Source organism: Cavia porcellus, unplaced genomic scaffold (assembly GCF_034190915.1).
Source record: "Cavia porcellus strain 051 isolate PalLab524CR breed Dunkin Hartley unplaced genomic scaffold, mCavPor4.1 scaffold_2, whole genome shotgun sequence".
Lineage (NCBI taxonomy): Eukaryota > Metazoa > Chordata > Mammalia > Rodentia > Caviidae > Cavia > Cavia porcellus.
The window spans coordinates 114878902-114897730 of NW_026947485.1; the positions used below are offsets into that span (position 1 = coordinate 114878902).

Sequence of the window (18829 nt, forward strand, 5' to 3'; positions counted from 1 at the left end):
CAGACAAAGATGCTTCATATCCACATCCAGTTTAATCTCTGCCACTTCCACTGTCTTCTACATTTTAGCAGTCACATTTGAAATGACTCCAAAAAAATCATGAAGACTTCTAACAATTCCATATCTTCTCAAAAACACAATTTTTCTTTGCTTTATTTCTCTGATATCACTTCCTACTGATTGTACGATCATATCTCACTGAGATTTAACTTTGCATTTCCCGGGTGATTATTGGTCACAAGCATCTTCTGAAGTGGCTGCTACACATTGTGATGTATTCTGAGCAATCTCCCAGTGAACTATTCATGATCTGATGTTGAGGAAATTATCAAAAAAGAGTGGCTGACAGTCAGAATGTAAACTCTAGAGTAGATTTCCATGATTTTGTCAAAGAGGCATGTAACAATAAAATTCCATTGCAGATTTCTAAGAAAAAGAGCATCGTAATGGCATCTGCTTTAAGGATGTTTCAGATAAATATTGTTGTACAAAGCCCTCTAAAAAAGAAATACACTTTATTTAAATGTGAAATATTTTGCTGAAATATTACTAGTAAATCTAAAGAATTAAATATGAAAGCTAAGGTCATACCACGAGAATAGGAAAATCTTATTCATGACATGCATTTATATGGCATGTATGCATTGACAAAGGAAGCATAGTACAAGGTCACCACCATCAGGTGTGTGGAGCAGGTGGTGAAGGCCTTTTTCCTTGCCTCTTTAGAGCGCATGTGGAAGACAGTAAGAGGACCTGTCCATAGGAAGTGGTGATGCCTAGGAAAAGGAGGAGGAGGAACCAGCTGGTGTCCACAAAAATAGTGTACTAATGGACCCAGTTGTCCATGCAGGCCAGGGCCAGCATGCTGAGGACATCATAGAAGTGATTGATGGCCCTGGACCTGCAGTAGAGGAGATGAGGGGCGTAGATTGTGTGTGCAAGGGAGTTGATGGGAGCTCAGCATCCAGGATCCTATGACCATCTTTGCACACACCCATCTTTTCATGCGGACAGGGTAATGGAGTGGGTGGCAGAAGGCAACGAATCTATCATAAGCCATGGAGACCAGGAGTAACCCTCCAGATCCTGCCATGGTCAGGAAGAAGAAACTCTATAACCCACATCCCAGCAAGGAGATGCATTTATGGCCATAGAAGAAACTGAAGGCCATGCTGGGGACAGCCCTGGAAATGTACATCTGGTTCATGAGAGAGAGATGGCTGAGGAGCAGGCACATGTCCTGCGGACAGGTCTTCTTTGCTGTCTTTCACATGCGCTCCCAAGAGGGAAGGAAAAAGGCCTTTACTACCTGCTCCACACACTTGATGGTGGTGATCTTATACGATGCTCCCTTTGTCTTCCCTTAGCTTTGGCCCAGGAGTCTCCACTCCCCAGCAGAAGACAAGATCCTGGCTGTTTTCTACAACATACTCACCCCCATGCTGAATCTGTTCATCCACAGCCTGCAGAACAAGGAAGTCCTGGGGGCCATGTAAAGAGTGTTTGAGATGTTCTCTTCCAAGAAGAACTGATCCCGGAGTCCCTGCTCTGCCTCCTCCATCTTCTCTTTCGTTGCTTAGCTGAACGCTATGGATCAGTGAGGCCTGATAGAGATGTGGTAGGATGCACTTGTGAAACTTGAAGGCTCTAGTAGCGCATTAAAACACAGTGATGATTTAAATAATGTCTGGTTACTCTGCAATATTATAGTAATTGTTTTTTATTCAGAATGATATTATAGCAAACAGGAATATAGCTCTGTAGGGCAGTGCCTGCATGGGAAGTAGAAGGTCCTGATTTTGATTCTTTATACCCTTCAAAAAATAAAAAAGAAACCCAAAATGATATTATCATATAACATTTTAAAAATGTAATGAACTTTACAGTCTATAATTATAATTAAATTGTATATATTGTGTATTTGTTCACATATTATTCTTAATATATCAATAGACTTATAGTGACATTATGATTTCTATAATTGGTATAAAATTAATATTATACTCGTACTTTGTTTTTAATTTATTTTATTTCTCTTATATATGTTTCTTATTAAACTATATTATACTTTTTATTGTACACATTTTGAGTATTCAGAGTCATGTGAGGCCAGTGTCTATTATGTTGTAATGCAAAGAACTGGAGAAAAACTGCTCACTTCATGGAAGTGAGGAAATTGAGAAAGCATGGATCAAATCAGTATGAATAAGACAGGTGAGACTGCTGATGCTTGAAATTTAAGATCATAACTGTCCTCAGTTGAAAGAGACCAGTCAATGACATCCTAAGAGCCAGCATTTGCAAAGCCTGACTGCAGCTGGAATACAGAGCTTACCCAGAGGATGAAAGCAGACACTGGAACAGTGTCAGAGAAAAACAGGTGAAGGCCCATGTGTACCTCCCAAGTTCACACCTCCTTGATGCACCAGGACACACCCAGGAGTGTGCTTCACTGATTTGCTAGGACTTTCTTAGTCCACTGCAGTTCACATGTCTGGATAAATGGTCAGAGTCCACTTCCCATCAGCTTCTTACCAAACATATCTCCTTAAAGTAGAATTAACCTTAAAATAAAGACAACAGCAAGTTCACAATTACATGTAGCTATCCTGTATATAAAGAGAAATACAATAATTTCTTCCCCAAAGTTTCAAATATTTCATTGTTTTTAGAAAGTTCAATTTCAAGTCTCTTTCTCTTACATGTAAACACCTCTATAAAAGGTAAAAATAAGTAAGTAAATAAATAAATGTAACTCCAATCTATAATGGCACAGAGTAAACATCACTATTCCTAAAAAGAGGAAACGGGGGATACAAAAGAATCCGACTTAACAAGACCAAAATCCAGCAGGACAGTAAATAAATTAGGGCACTGCACGCCTTGCATACAGGTCAATCTATGATGAGACCTGAGCTGCAGAGGTCGTGGGCAGCCTCGCCTCTCTGATGTTGCCGCTTATGGCATATTTGACTTCCCTTGCCCTGGGTCACTTCAGTTTTGCTCAGCAAAAATTGCAAACAGACATCTTTGAATTTCCAACTTTATGGGGTTTCCACTGAATTTTTGATGGTACTTCCTAACAGCTACACACTTTGTCCTCTCAAGAGGTCTCCCAGGAAATCTGGACGGAAGGCCATTGATTCAACAGCTATTGCATTCAGTGTGCCTGAAAATCCAACACAATGTGAATAGTAAAAATATATGTGCCAGGTTTGACAAGAACTTGAGCCCATTGGATCACAATTTCAGAAGCTTTTAAGTGCCAGAATGGGAGATCTTGTCACAACATTTCATTAAGATGTAATTCCCTAATGACCACTACATCCTGATATTTTCTTTGCAAAGTTCAGTCTTTCAAACAAGTTTGTCTGTCCAGTTCTGGGATGCTTTCATGTCATCTTACTCACTTTTTGAGGCCATATATTGGCTTCTTTTTCAGAAATCACACTGTATTTCCCACAATGTTACAGACAGTTCTTTCTGGCCAAACTTCACATAATTCTGCTCTGTGTTTTGCTCCTGAATCTTATTGTAAATTGGATTGGGAACATCAGGTAGTATTCATGGCCTTCATGTGTGACTGCCTTGGTATTTCCTCCATTAGATTAAGTATCCACCATCTTCAGTCCCAGTCTCCTTCAGGGTCTCAATTCATCGGCAAAATCGACACTCATTTTCTGCCACAGAATAACAACATGGATTCTATTCTACACGTAAATCGGGTCCTTGTTCTCAACTGAAAGCTCCTCAGTTTTAACTTTACTGTTCCCATTTTTAATTCAGCATTGTCATCTTCTGAGTAGTCACTAGCATCAATGTGGTGGAGTAACTAACGGTCAGCTTGTAATGCCCAGCTGGACTGAATCAGAGGGTTCTACATGTGGAAGGCTCATCCGAGGATTGCTGCCAACAGCATAAACAGATCACTGGAGGGTTTAAGGCAGTGTCCTGTTGATTCTCCTGCAGAAGTTTGTCACACTGGATTTTCTGCTCTGAACTCTTCAGTTCTCTTTTTCAGAGCTCTAGTCTTTATCTTGAACACCTTGTTCTGGCTCCAGTGCAGATCTCACAGCAGCTGGTACAGATCCTTCATCCTGCTGTTTCAGACTTTCTAACTTCCATCATTGACTTGGGCCTTCCCAGTGCATATCCTTGATACAGACTTGCATTAGAAATTGTCCTGTGTTCTAAGTCTTCAGCTGGATCTATGCAGGACATCACCTTGCAATCCAGGGCCTCAGCTGGATTCTCTTGTTCTCTAGTGTGTGTATAGATCTGTTATACTCTTCGGCACTTGACATTTTAGGTGAATATTATGAAATAATCTTATTATTGGGAATAATTAATGTAAGAACATTTATAAACTAGCAAATTTATAAGCATTTCATGGTACAAATTAGAGAGCAATTACCCATCTCTGATCAAGTTTCTTCTGCTGAATTCAATTGACCTTTACAAGGCCTGAAGCCTACTTGCTGACCTCTGATAATCACTGAGCCAGTTATTTTCTATACAATAAGGTGCCCCAGGACACCTTCAGGTGTACTCACTCGGAAAGGGGACCCTTCCCTCATTCCAGGAATGTTTCTACATTATGATGAGTGATGCCTTTGTTTCAACAAATTTGCTCAAGGCTAGCTTGCCTGTCAGTATATGACTCAACCCCTATAACTAATTATGCAATGGTTTGCTGATTGCTTTGCACTTCCCATGGCTACATGTTAAATAAACTAAACACGTAGTAAACTCATTGATGGTTGCCTTTGGGAATGATACCTCAACAGTCCACTAGCCTGAAGCTAAGTGCTCTCTTCTTATGTCTTTAATGTGAAGAGTCTTTCTTTCAGTTTGACTAGGACATTTTCCCCCAACATTATAAATTGTGTCCTGTATTAAATGTGTTTCCTTGTGGACCTGACTACAACAAAACTGGTACTGAGAGTGGGGTCATTTCTCTGATGTTGAATAACCAGTGGTTTGAATCATTTGGTCAGAGGAAAGGACCCAGTGGATCTGGGGTTTCTATGAATGAAACGGAAGAGAAAGTGACTGATGAGAAGAGGAGAGTTAAAAAGTGACCGGAAGCCTTTTACCAGGAGGAAAGAATGTATTTGAAATACAAGACTTCCCTTGGGGCATTTCTTAGTGCATGCCCTGTTGTTAAAAGTCAATGGAAAGCAAGAACTATGATTGTAATACCTCTACTAACACAGTTTTAATGTAGTTTTGAGATACATGTTTGTAATCTGGCTATTTAAACAAAATATTATTGTTTGAACCTTGAATTTTGAGCGACTTTTGAATATTTGCTTTTGATATGGAAATTACTGCAATATGAAATGTTTATACGTGTATTGCTTTTTTTTTAATTTAAAACTGCATAAGTTCACAGATTTTCTGCTGGAGACTATAAAGAAATATGTCTGGTTATTAAGTTGACCAGGGGTGGATTAACTAATGGTCAACTTTAAACACTCAGTTGACCTGAATCAGCACGATTCTGCATGTGGGAGGCCCATTTGAGGATTGTTGCCAATAGCCAAAAAATAGAATGTGAGGGGGAAATGGTGCTGTTGATCTCCTGGAGAAGTTTGTCATGCTGGTTTTCCTGATGTGAACTCAGACGTTGTCATCATCAGAGGAGATTTGGTTCTCACTGTCACTGAAGATGACTGTGTTTTTTTTTTTTTTTTTTCAGAGGAGCTGGTCCTTACCTTGGGCATTACTTCCTGGCTCCAGTGCAGATCTTCAGACGGCTGCCACATATCCTTCATTACCTTGGCACAGACTGGCTAGCTTCCACCACTGATCTCTGGTTCTGCCCAGTGCAGGTCCTTGACAAAGACTTGCATGAGACATTGTCATGGGCTCTAGGCCTGCAGCTGGACCCATGTAGGACACCGCCATGGGCTGCAGTTCTTCAGCTGGATCCCTGCCAGACATTGCCATGCAAGGCAGACTCTCAGCTGGATTCTTTGATTCTCAGTGTGTGGATATACTTACTATACTCTTCTGCATTTGACACTTTGGGGGAGAATAATAAATCCTATAAATTATGTGTCCTGTATTAAGTCTGTTCCATTACAAGCCCTAATTAAAACTGAATTGTTGCGGCATTCTAGGTATCCTCTCATCTATATATCCAATCTATTTCAAATTCCTCCTATAAACCAAAGGATTCTAAACTATGTTGTGTATTATAGTCACATCAACAACCCCGCTCACTGTAAAAGCTCTATTATAACTGAATAATCTAACTCAAAATATCCTATATTTTAACACTATGACTATGGAAGTTAGGATTTTAATATCTGAATTTCTTTTTATTTTTCATGTTTGTACAACATCCTTCCCTTCCTACACAGGTATTTTGTGCTTTACAGAGCTGGCCTCAGGTCATGTGACCTGTGTACTTGCACAGGGTGCCACACTCAAATGGGTAAACTGTTAAGTTACATGCTCCACCTGAGTCATATTGAAATTCTTAATAATTGTGTCCCAGAGCAGACATGGAATAAGAAGAATCATTCCAGTTGACAGGATTCATATAGTTTTGCTCCAGCAGTAAAATTTGGCATCTATTCTCAAGCAACTTGTACAGAGAAACTAGTTCGTGTTTCTCATGTGTGCACATATGTTTACCTTGAAAGAATCTGTGACACCACTGCATCCAGTGGAGGAGACTGGAGCTGGACAGGCTTGGATTCATGCTGTGATAGCAGTGACAGCAGGTGGAGCTGAGGGGTGAGCATGGTTCTCACCTGGTGAAAAGGCAGAGCTCCTACAGGAGCAACATTGACCCATCATAGAGGTGGCTGCTCCACTGACCCAAAGCCTCTCCCTCTGAGGTCTACATAGTATCCACTGCCTGACTTGAAATTGTTGGGAGCTACTGAAGTTGGAAACTGATGGCACGTGCAGGGCTGGGGCACAACCATCCCAAGAGCAAAGACTTCCCAGGGCAAGCCACATGAAGAAGCTGCTCCAGGCCAGAGAACTCTTAGCTCCCAAGAAAATCCAAACAATGAGTTGCTAAGACAACAGATTGTTATATGACATTGATTCTAAAAATGTGTAAATAAATGCCTTTTACAGAGAAGAGTCTATTATTTTCCTCCCATCAGAAGAGTAGGGGCTACTTCTTACCCCAGCTGTGTCTCTTCTTTTGCTTCTCATCTTCTCATGGTCCATCACGTCATCTTGGTGACAGTGGTGGAGATGTACATGAGGTCCATGAGGGAAAGCTGACTGAGCAGGACGTACATGGGAGTGTGGAGGTGGGTGTCCAGGTGTAGGAACAGGACCATGAACAGGTTGCCAACCAGGGCCATTAGGAAGAAAAAGACAGTAAAAATGCAGAGTACAAGGAGAACCCTTAACAAGGGGAACAACCCCAGTAGGCTGATATCAGTGGACATCAGATTGTAATTTTCATTGCATATATATATATGTGGATTATTCTGAAGACAAACACAACAATGAATAGGTATAGAACACAATTATCCAATTTTTAAAATCCCTTATGGTAATTAGCATCTGATCCATTTATAAAATTGTAAAACTTAAAAGTAAATAATCTTACTTGTTTTTAAAAGCATAAATTTTATTTTCTTCCTGAGAAGTTAGTATTTTATGAAACATCTATTTAATATCCTTCACAATTTTAAGAAATATAAGTTTGTAGAATAGTAGTATTTCTGATTTAATCTCATGAGAGTGAGAAAAGTTTACTTCCCCACATGATCTTAGAAATTATGATATTCTGAAGTTGCATTATTGACAACATATGCATAGAAAGTTGATGTAAATATACATTACAGGTGTATATGATGAATAAAATTTTAACACTTTCCTGGCATGGCCTCTTGCTTTCACATATACTTCTTCAGCAAACTTGCAGGAGGCTAACAATCTTCTTAAGAAAGTGTATTTTATTTTTAGAAATTTGTGTCTATCTTTATTTGAAATATCCTAAGATGCCATTATTGTGTTCATTTGCTTAGAAATATGGAATTGAATCTTCCTGTCACAGAACTCTCTGATAAAGTCATAGTGACTCCTCTCTCGAGTTTAAGTATCGAGCATCAGCCCTTCTCTTCCAACAACTCCCTCAGTATTGAACATTAACAGTGCTCTGGATGAGTGCATACAAGACATCAAAATGTGTAGCAGCCACTTCAAAAGATGCCCAGGGTCAATAACCACATGGAAAATGTAAAGGAGAATTCACTGTGGGATGCCATTGCACATTCAGTAGGAAAATGTTATCAAAGAAACAGAACAGAAATTAAATTTTGACAAGGGTATGGAATACTTGGAAATTTGTGTGATATTTTTTTTTCATTTCAAATGAAATGAATTTTCATTTCAAACGCCAATATACAGAATATGTAGCAGTGACTCAGAGATGATTTTATAAGATTGAGTTGAGGTTCCTCTATTCTCATATTTTCAATGTTTTTCTATGAACAGTTGTTGCAGTTTATAAACAACTGTTGGAGCTTCTCAAAGGTTAGTTATGCTCCTGTGATTTGTGTCATTATTTCATTTTATATGATGCTTTACATTTATTGATTTTCAAATGCTGAGCCATCCTTACATTCATGAAATGAAGCCAAGTGAGTTGTGATATCTGCTTTTTTAATGGTTTGTATCCTCTTTGAGTTGCTGAGGTTCATTACATGTTTATTCATTAATGAGATTCATCTGTGGTATTCCTTTTTGTTGCGTCTTTGTTCATCTATGGAATCAAAGTAACACTGCCTTTTAGGAATGGATTAACAATACTCCATTTTTTTTATTTCACTGAAATGAAGAGTACTTGCATGAGTTCTTCCCCAATGTTCTTTAGTAAACAGTAGTAAATCCAGCACTCCTTGAGGCTGTCATAATGGGCAGGCTTTTATTACTATCTCAATACCTTAGTCTGTTATAGGTTATTCAGAGATTTTGTATCTTCTTGGATCAATTATAGTATTTTATCTATATCTCACAATTTATTCATTTCATGTGCATTCTCTAGCTTGGTGAAATGGAGGTATTTTAAACAATTGCTAATAATCATCTCAATTTCTATAGTAGTCATGTTAATTTTATCTTACTCATAGTTATTGAGACTGTGTATATACTGTCCATCATTCTTTTGAAGATCATGCCTTTGAGTTTGAGATTCCTTTGATCACACTTCACGGTCTTAAATTTTTCAAAGACTTTCAAATGCATTTTTCATTATATTTCTTCATGTTAATAAAATATTGTCCACATGTAAGTAAACCAAAATGGTTCATTATTTTGATTTGGCAGAGGCAAAAAAGAATGAACTCTATGGTCTAGAATACATAACTATAATAACAAATACTAAAATTTACTCTACACATTAAAATTAATTCAAGAGGCCTCAGCGTTAATCATTTGTCTAGTGAATATCCATTTGTGGACATACTGAGACAAAAAATTACCTACTTTTTCCAGAAAAGAACTTCCCATTAAATATTCCCATAGCCTCCAACATCTCCTTGTTCCTCAGGCTGTAGATAAAAGGATTGAGCATTGGAGTGAAGATAGTGTAAAGAAGCACCCAGAACCTTGATCTCAACTGGAGATCAGAGTGACTTTGAGTGGAGATAAGTGTAAGCAAATGGTGCATAGTAGAAAGTCAACATGGTGAGGAGGCTGGTGCAGGTGGAATAGGCCTTTTTTCCTGCCCTCCTGTGAGCACATGTGATAGACCTCAAGGGGAATTTTCCCATAGGAAGACACAGTGGCAATGAAAGGGAGAACGAGCAAGATGATGGTGCTGAAGAACACAGTGTATTCATAGATGCTGGTGTCCCTACATGCCAAAGGCAACATGGCTGGGACTTCACAGAAGAAATGATTGGTGGCCCTGGACCTGCAATAATGGATATAAAAGGCATATACTATGTGAGCATAGGAGTTTACAGTGCCCAATGTCCAAGATACCAGGACCATCGGCACACATACTCTTCTGTTCATGCAGATGGGGTAGTGCAGAGGAAAGCAGATAGCAACATAATGGTCATAGGCCATGGACATCAAAATCAGTGCTTCTGCACCTGCTAAAGCCACAAAGAAGTAAGCCTGGAACCCACTCTGATGAAAAAGATGGATTTGCTTCTTGATAGAAAACTTTAAGCCATCTTGGGGATAGTGATGAAGATGTACATGAGGTTCATAAAGGAAGAGCTGACTTAGCAGGACATACATGGGAGTGGGGAGGTGGGTGTATGTACAGGAGGATGAGCAGGACCATGGCCATATTGCCAGCCAGGGCTATTAGGCATATGGGGATGATGAGCATGAAGAGGACAAGACCAACCCTTGAATAGGGAACAGGTCCAGTAAGATGAAGTCAGTGGAGGAGTGAGTGGAATTTTCCATGTTACATTCCTATCATCAAACCCTAAAGACACAGGCAACAATGAATAGGTGTGGATCATTACCAAGTCTGAAAACTTTCCTAGTGCAATTGTTTTCCATTTGTTCATTGATTATATTTTTGAAATTTTCATGAACCAATTTTGAGTAAATGAAAGTCACTTTCTTTTCAGACTATTTCACAAAACCAATTTATGATGCAGTTTTGTAAGAAATATGAAAATTCATAGCAAATTTGTACTTTATTGTAACTTCAGATGGTATGAATGTTTTGCAGCTACTCACTAACATATGACATCAAATTCTGATATATGTTAAATACATGCTTTAAAATATTTGTAAAAGGACATATTTTAGCCCAGCCTATATTATGAGTAGTTTCACATATTCATATATTTATTCCTAAATATTTATTTTTTCAGACTTGTCTCTAATATTTCAGCAGGTGAGCACCCATTTTGAGGAAATACATATCTTGTTTTGCAGTCTTTGCTTCAAAACACCACAGTCTGTCTTGCTTTAGGTTAGGTTTCAGTGTAAGTTTCTTTTATTACGAAGTCAAGTTATGATATGCCTACCATAGAAAGTCATAGTACTTCACTCTTTAAATTCTAGGGCTGACCATCTCTCTTCCTGTGTCAACCCCTTCCTCCACAATCAAATGGATAATATACACACTGAAAGGTACTCAGTATGAGCCATAAATTTGAAAATGGAAATCAAAACTACAATATAATAGCATTGCACATTCAGCTGTAAAGTGTTCATTAAAGAAACAAATAAATCAGAAATTACTTCTTCCCCAGATATAAAGAAATTACCCATCTGTATCATTTTTTTCGAGAGATAAAAATACTACTGTCATAATGAAAGTATCACCGTGATCACTCCAAAAGTGGAACAGAATTTGAATGAACTCTATTCAGTCCACCATTGGATGTGCACTAGAGATATTCTTAGTCATTTTCATGTCAGCGTAATTCATGTTACCTGCAAGGCAGGGCCAGTTTAATTGTTGATACAAAGAAGCATCCATAAAGAAAGTGTATTACTCATACAGAATTGAATACTCAGTTTTTCCAAGGGAACAAATGGTGACACATACTACAAAGTGGATAAATGCAGGTAACCTTTTCTCAAGCCAACCGAAAAATGACACTTGTTTTGTAAATTCACATCATGAAGTACTTTCTACAGTCAAAATCCAAGAAATCATTTATGAAAGGGGGAATGCAGGGACTGAGTGCATGGATAAGAGTGGTGTTATTTAATGATTCCACACTTTTAGTTTACTAAGCTATAAATGTTCCAGATATGTATGATGGTTAAAAAATGTGCAATGGTAAAAATGTACTTAGTTCTACAGAACTATGTCCATAGAAATGATTAAAAATGTACATTTAACAAGTATTTGAACGGTAATATAAAAACATAGCATCTTTAAATGTACTACATTGCTCTAAATGTGAATTCCCAATGTATTTTGATATAAGTAAAGCAGTGTTATTTGCCATTTTGAATTTTTTTATTCTATTATTGTTTAATCTGTGAAAATTAAGAAAAAAGTGAGAACACATTACTTATGAACTTGATTAGAAACAATGACAGCAGACATATGCAATTGATTTTCATTTGAGTGAGAAATATGATTTTCAGGAGGAGAAAATCTGATGCTATATATTACTAATGCAATGAGCACTGCAGCAAGTTTCATCACTTTGTAAGTAGTTCTGTAAGTTTCATGCTGTCCATGACAAGTCACTTTAAGATCTGGAAAAGAAACATGGGGCAGCATAAACAATGCCACATCAGATCTGATGTTTAGCACCTCATTTCATGAACACAGTTCAGCATCTCTGGTTATCCATGTACCAGTGGACAAGCACAGAAACTTCCTTGCAGCTTGTTGTGCACATAGTACTCGAACACTGCTCCTCCCACAGGAACTGACCCATACCAGGTGTTTCCTTTAATACTATGAAAGAACATTTTCATACAGAAAAAAAAATCTGTGTACATAGGAACCCCATTTTACAAAGTCCCACTCACTTTGAATCCCGTCCGTCCCTCCAGATGAGGACCATGGACATCAGGAGATCCTATGTTCACACTGGAGGATGGAGTGCACAGGAAGATGCTGAGGATGAGTCTAGTTGCACAGAAGCAGCAGGATGTGGCTTGGGACTTGGTCCTGCCTGGGAGGATGGAGAGAGGCGTGGACTTTGTGCCCATCCTCACATGTGTTCACCAGAAATGAGACAGGGTTTCTCTAGGGTGCGACTGGGTCTAATCATGAAAGTATTCTCTCCAGGAAGACACTTATTGTGAACTTCTATAGGGGAGAAAAATGAGATGCAGAGATTGTAAGGGAACATTCCTAACACACTGCCTATGCAGGATAAAACACATACACAAATATACATACATGTAAATATAATTGCTCACATACTTGTGCTACTACTGAAATATTTATGTTAGCACAGATAACCACGTATATTCATATAAATAAATAAATACTTATTCCTGTCTTAAATGTGTGGTTATTTTTTAGTGTCTTTAAATAGTTATTCTGAAATAAGATGAGTCTACATTGTAGTAATGAAATACAGAAATGAAAAAGTAAAAAATTCTTTGAAAGATAATTTTTTACATTCTTTGAAATATAATTCTTGGAAATACAGTTTTCCATATGATTGAGAAAGTATGAAAATCATACTGCTACTCACTTAAAATTATTCGTGTTTTTAATACTTGCTTTGGAATCTTGTTGTGTATTAATTATCAACTGGTTTTATGAGTGTTCAAATTGAACACGAAACAAATACAAATATCTTTATTAAAATATTGTGGTGAAAAAGAAAATCAAAGCATGTGTCTGATTACCAATGGTAAAATGTCTCTGCTAGGTGAATATTTAGAGGGACAACCTCATAATCCACGGGGTAAAGGAGGTGCACATTCAGTGAACAAAACATACTTTTTCCCATTTATGAAGAAAAGAGACCTGAAATCCCTGCTTTAATATTCAGGACGATTTGCCAATTATAATAAATAAGAGCTTCAGACTTTTAGATATAAATCTATTAAAAGTCTGTGAATTTCATCACCAGAATATTGATGCTGCAAGAAATATTAAAAATTGAAGTAACAAAATATCCTTACAAAAATTGTGAGAGTCGACCCCCCTGCTACAACCCCCTCCCCAGGGCGGGGAATGAAAGGGTTAACTCCCTAACTCCCCAGAGCGGGGAATGAAAGGGTTAACTCCCTAACTCCCCAGAGCGGGGAATGAAAGGGTTGACTCCCTAACTCCCCGGAGCTCTCAGAACAGAGCAGTAAAGAGTGCTTCACTCCCTAAACCTTTCCCAGGAGATAGTCAGAGCAGGGCCAAAAGAAATGTCTCTGCTAGTCATTAACCACTAAATGCTCTGTTCTCTATAAAGATAGAGATAAGCAAAAGAATGTACTGTATAAACAGGACCAGGGAGCACCTGGCACTCTTGGTCTCCATGGTTACTCAACCCCAAACCCCTCCAATCAACTTCTGCCAAGTCCTATGCTGCTCAAAATTAACCAATGCAATCTGCTTCTGTAAATTCGCTTGCCTCCCTGCGCCCTTAAAAACCCTACACAATTCCCCTTCGGGGCCCCTCTGCACTTGTTTGCCTGAGGGACCCCATGCGCATGGAAATAAACTTTTTTTTCCCTCACCAAGAATTGAGTCCTTGGGGTCTCTTTCCCTGCGGCGTCGGCCCTAACATCTTGGAGGTCCCACCGAGATAGCACGTCTCACGGGAGGTGACCTCAACGGCTCTGCGGTGGGTGAGTACGACCGGTCGCTTCTTATTTTTACTCTGAGGATCAATCTACCGGTATTTTATGCCCCGAGTCAACCGGGCAATTTTTGTTACCTGTTTTTGTTATCTGTTCTCTGTTCTCTGGTGACTGGGGGACGCCCCACACGGTTTTCCGTGACTCACCGTCTGCGATAGGATTTTCCTATCGGTTTGGGGCCCAATCTGTGGTCCGTCAGGGCCAATTCGGAGACACCCTCTGAGGTGACTCGTTTGGGGAATTTCATTCCCAATCTGTGGTCCGTCTGGGCCAATCTGGGGAATTTCATTCCCAATCTGTGGTCCATCCGGGCCAATCTGGAGGCACCCCCTAAGGTGACTCGTTTGATGTGAAACTAATGCGTGAGAGTGAGGTGGCCGGCCTGTTTGTCCTGTGTGTTGTGACTGTTGTGAACGGTTATTTGTTGTGTCGCGTGTACGCTAACCACTCTTTGTCTTCAGAACATCATGGGCCAGACGACATCGTCCCCATTGTCCCTCAGCCTCAACCATTGGTCGGAGGCTCGAGAGAGGGCTCACAATCTCTCCTTACAGGTTAAAAAAGTAAATGGCAGACTTTCTGCTCGTCTGAGTGGCCCACATTCTCCGTGGATTGGCTACCGGAGGGGACTTTCCACCTTCCCCTCATCTTAGCAGTTAAGAACATCATCTTCTGCCCTGGACGAGAGGGCCACCCCGACCGGATCGCCTACATCTTGGTATGACAAGACCTCAGGGAGGAGCCCCCACCGTGGGTAAAACCCTTCCTTCCTCCGCCCTCTCCTTGGTTGCCTGTTTAAACTTGTTACTAACTTAGGGGCTTGTTGCCCATTTCTGTTGCAGGATCCATATGGCTTATTAGATTAAAGGTTCATGATAAAAAAATTATTTCCTTTAGCTGACCAAACTGTACAAAAAGCTCCCTTTGTTTGTGTCTTTAATGTTGTGGCGCCTTGTTTAATATGTAAGACTTCAATTGATTGCTTGCAACCTCAGCATACCTTTTAAAAGGAGTATTTTTTCCTCTCTGGTAAAAATGTAAACATGTGCACATATATATGTATATCTATGGTTATTAAAAATCATATCAACTTTACCAAGTAAAAACCAGATGGTAATATATTTGAGCCAGTTAAAAGGTTACAGTTTTGTTTTTAAAATACAACATTTTTATGTGGTAAAAAGACATAAAATAATTAAATATGATTTAGACTACTAGAAGGTGACTTCAAGGGTTCTGTTGTGAGTTTTAATGTTGTCTGAGAAACGAGAAAAAAGGTAATTGACTGGTAATAGTAAAAAGAGGGACAAAGAGAGTGGTCTTCAAGTAAAGGTGTCTGGCTATGCCAGAATGTAAAAAAAGATTAAAGCTTAGTTTGAGAGGTATTATTGTAAGTTGTAGAAGGCTCAAGAGGATGTAAATTTTATTTGTCTTGGTTTATAGTACTACAAATAACAGGTTTGACAAAAAGTAAATGTGTTCAGAATTTGACAGTATTAGATCAGTTTTGGTAAAAGTATACATAAGATTGTACTTTGCTGCAAAATGTTTTCATTAAAATGAGATTATAGGTGATATTAAAAATAAGATACAAGTTCTTACATGCGCTGTAAACATCTGGGAGATTATACAGCACAATTTTGTTACCTATGAAAAAGCCCTTTTTGTTAAAAATATAATTTTAGTAAAATGATGGCCTGTCACGTGACACCCTTGGACAAAAAAAACAGTGTGCCATCCAGATGAAGCCGGCTCTCTGATCCGGAATGCCAAAACCATGTTCTCCTTTTGTGCTACCCTGACTGGACATCCAGAGGTAAGGAGGTTTCCCAGTATCGCCAGTTGTTCTCTTTGTAACTCAGTCGGCCCCACATGTTAGACAAAAATTACAAAGGTTTGAGAGGTTTAAAAAAAATGCCCCTCAGCCAGTTAATAGAGATAGCACAAAAAGGTCTTTAAAAACTAAAAAATTTACAAAAAGATAGCCAAGGTGTTATAAAAAAAAAAAAAAAAACTTTAAAAAAAACAGACGAGAGTTTCTAGGGACAATTGGATACTGTAGGCTAAATTTTACTAAAAAGCTTGCCTCTATATGACTCCCATAAGGGAGAAACTCAAAATTCGCTGAACTGGACTGATAAATATAAACAGGCCTTCCAACAGCTCAAGCAGGCCTTGACAGAGGCCCCAGCCCTGGGACTCCCTGACGTTACCAAGCCTCTCACCTTGTTCATAGATAAACTCAGGGACATTGCCAAAGGAGTCCTAACTCAGGACATTGGCCCTTAAAAGAGGCCCATAGCCTACCTCTCCAAAAGACTTAATCCAGTAACAGGAGTATGGCCCCCTGCCTAAAAATACTAGCTACTGTGACAATGCTACTTAAGGAGACAAAGAAACTCGCTTTAGGCAAGTGATTTCTGTGGTAACCTCTCACAGTTTAGAGACTCTTATCAAAACCCCTCCTAAAAAAAGGCTCTCCAATGCCAAAATTCTACTGTCAAGCCCTGCTTCTAGACCCAGAGTCAGTGATATTCAAGACTTCTTCAGCTTTAAACCCAGCCACCCTTATGCCTGATGATGACCTGGAGGAACAAAGGACACCTCTCCATGAGTGTGCTGACATCCTCAAACTACAGCGGAACCTACAGGCTGATCTTACTGACCAGCTTTTAAAAAATGCCGACAACTGTTCGATGGAAGCAGCTTCATCCAAAACGGCAGAGACAGATGAGTGGCCGGGACAGCAGTGACCACCAAAAAGGAGGTACTCTGGGTTAAAGGGTTAGAGCCTGGCACCTCTGCCCAAAAGGCGGAGCTCATTGCTTTGACTGATGTACTAAAACTAGCCACAAAAAAGAGGGTAAACATCTATACTGATAGTAAATATGCTTTTGCTACTATACATATACATAGAGCCATCTATTAAGAGCGAGGTCTCTTAACCTTGGCCAGAGCTAAGATTAAAAAAAAAAAAAAAAAAAAAAAAAAGAGGACTCCACAAATCCTAAATTTGCTGACAGCAGTCTGGCTGTCCGCAGATTACTGCTATTCACCTGAGGAAACAATTTGGCAGATCAGGCCAGCCGAAGAAGTAACTGCTCTGATGCGAGTCCCCCCGACCTTATCAGAACCAGTCTACACAAAAAAAGACTACACTGGTTGTTGTGAGCCATCTAACGGATTCCAGTCCCTGTGACTAAAAGACAAGTACAAAATTTCTAAGAGCCACAGGACTGATCCAGAGTTTGGGACCCTGGCAGAGGCCTGTTGTCTACCTTTCCAAGAGACTTGGTTCTGTGGCAACCAGATGGCCACCCTGTCTGCGGTGATTTCTTCAATGGCCCCCTCATAAAGGAGGCTTAAAAATTGACTTTTGGACACAAACTCTTAATTGTTTCCTCCTATTCACTGGAGACTCTCATCAAGGTCCCACCAGACTGATGAATGTCTAATTTCGGAGCCATACATTATCAGGCACTATTTCTGAAAACAGCAGCTTCAAACTCGGCTACTTTGCTGCCTGAGGATGACCCCTCGTTGCCTCATTGATCACCTCACGGAACATCGACCTTATCTAGTTGATAAGCTACTGTCTACAGTTCCATCCTACTTCTCTGATAAAAACAGTTATGTCTCTCAAGAGCCCATTTACACTTAAAAAGACCAACATCTGACAGCTCAGCTTCCAAGAGATTCCGGGGGCTAATATCAAGCTAGCCCAGTCTGTGAGCTTCAGATGCCCTCAGTGCCAATTGATAAATCTAAAAGTACTACATCAAATAAAAACCACTGGTTATCGTGGGACTATGCCTAAAAACACTAAAAAATAGATTTTACAAAAATAAAAAGCCTAAACTTCAAAAATATAAGTGTTTTCTACTTAGTCTGAGTCAGCTCTGATAACAGTTTCTCTGATTTGGTCTCCCTTTTTATCCGTGGGGTCCAACAATGGCCTGGCTTTCATAGCCTAGTAACTCAAATTAACCTAAGCTTTACAGATCAATTAGAAAACTCGATTGGGCTTACCAGCCTCAGAGTTCAGGAGAGGTAAAAAGATAAGTTAGATTTTAAAGACTATAATTACTAATGGCCTTAAAAACTGGCGAAAACTGGGTGAGTCTCTTTTCCTTCTGCCCCTTTACATGCGTGATACACCCCCTATGTTACAGATATTTCCTCTTTTGAGGTTTTATGTGAGGTTTCTAAAAATTAGCTAATTTAACTAATCAAGATCTTATTAAGTCTCCCCAGACTTTTCAGCTAGCTGTGACTTCCATCCACTGGTTACTTCGCTGCTGCCCACTGCAGCTAAAGAGCCTAGACACCTGGACAAGCGACCTCACCGTAAATCTCTTGAGAGCGACCTCACCGTAAATCTCTTAAGCCGCAATAGATTGTCAAAATAGCTAAAAGCCTGCCTAAATTCAACGTTCCCAATACAGACAAGTCCCAACTTCAAAAGACCGTCAGCCTACAAATAAGTAAACTGTCATTTCTTCCAAAGACACTTTAAAGCTTAAGATTGTCTAATATAACTGATAATTTTGTGTTCTCCTCCTTTATAGAGACCCCAAAGAGGCCTCTGTCTGAC

The 18829-nt window shown here is 39.3% G+C and overlaps 1 pseudogene; it reads right to left on the bottom strand.

Moving 5' to 3' along the window:
* Positions 1 to 613: 613 nt before the first annotated feature.
* Positions 614 to 7421, bottom strand: LOC134473068 (olfactory receptor 2L8-like; annotated as a pseudogene).
* Positions 7422 to 18829: the final 11408 nt, after the last annotated feature.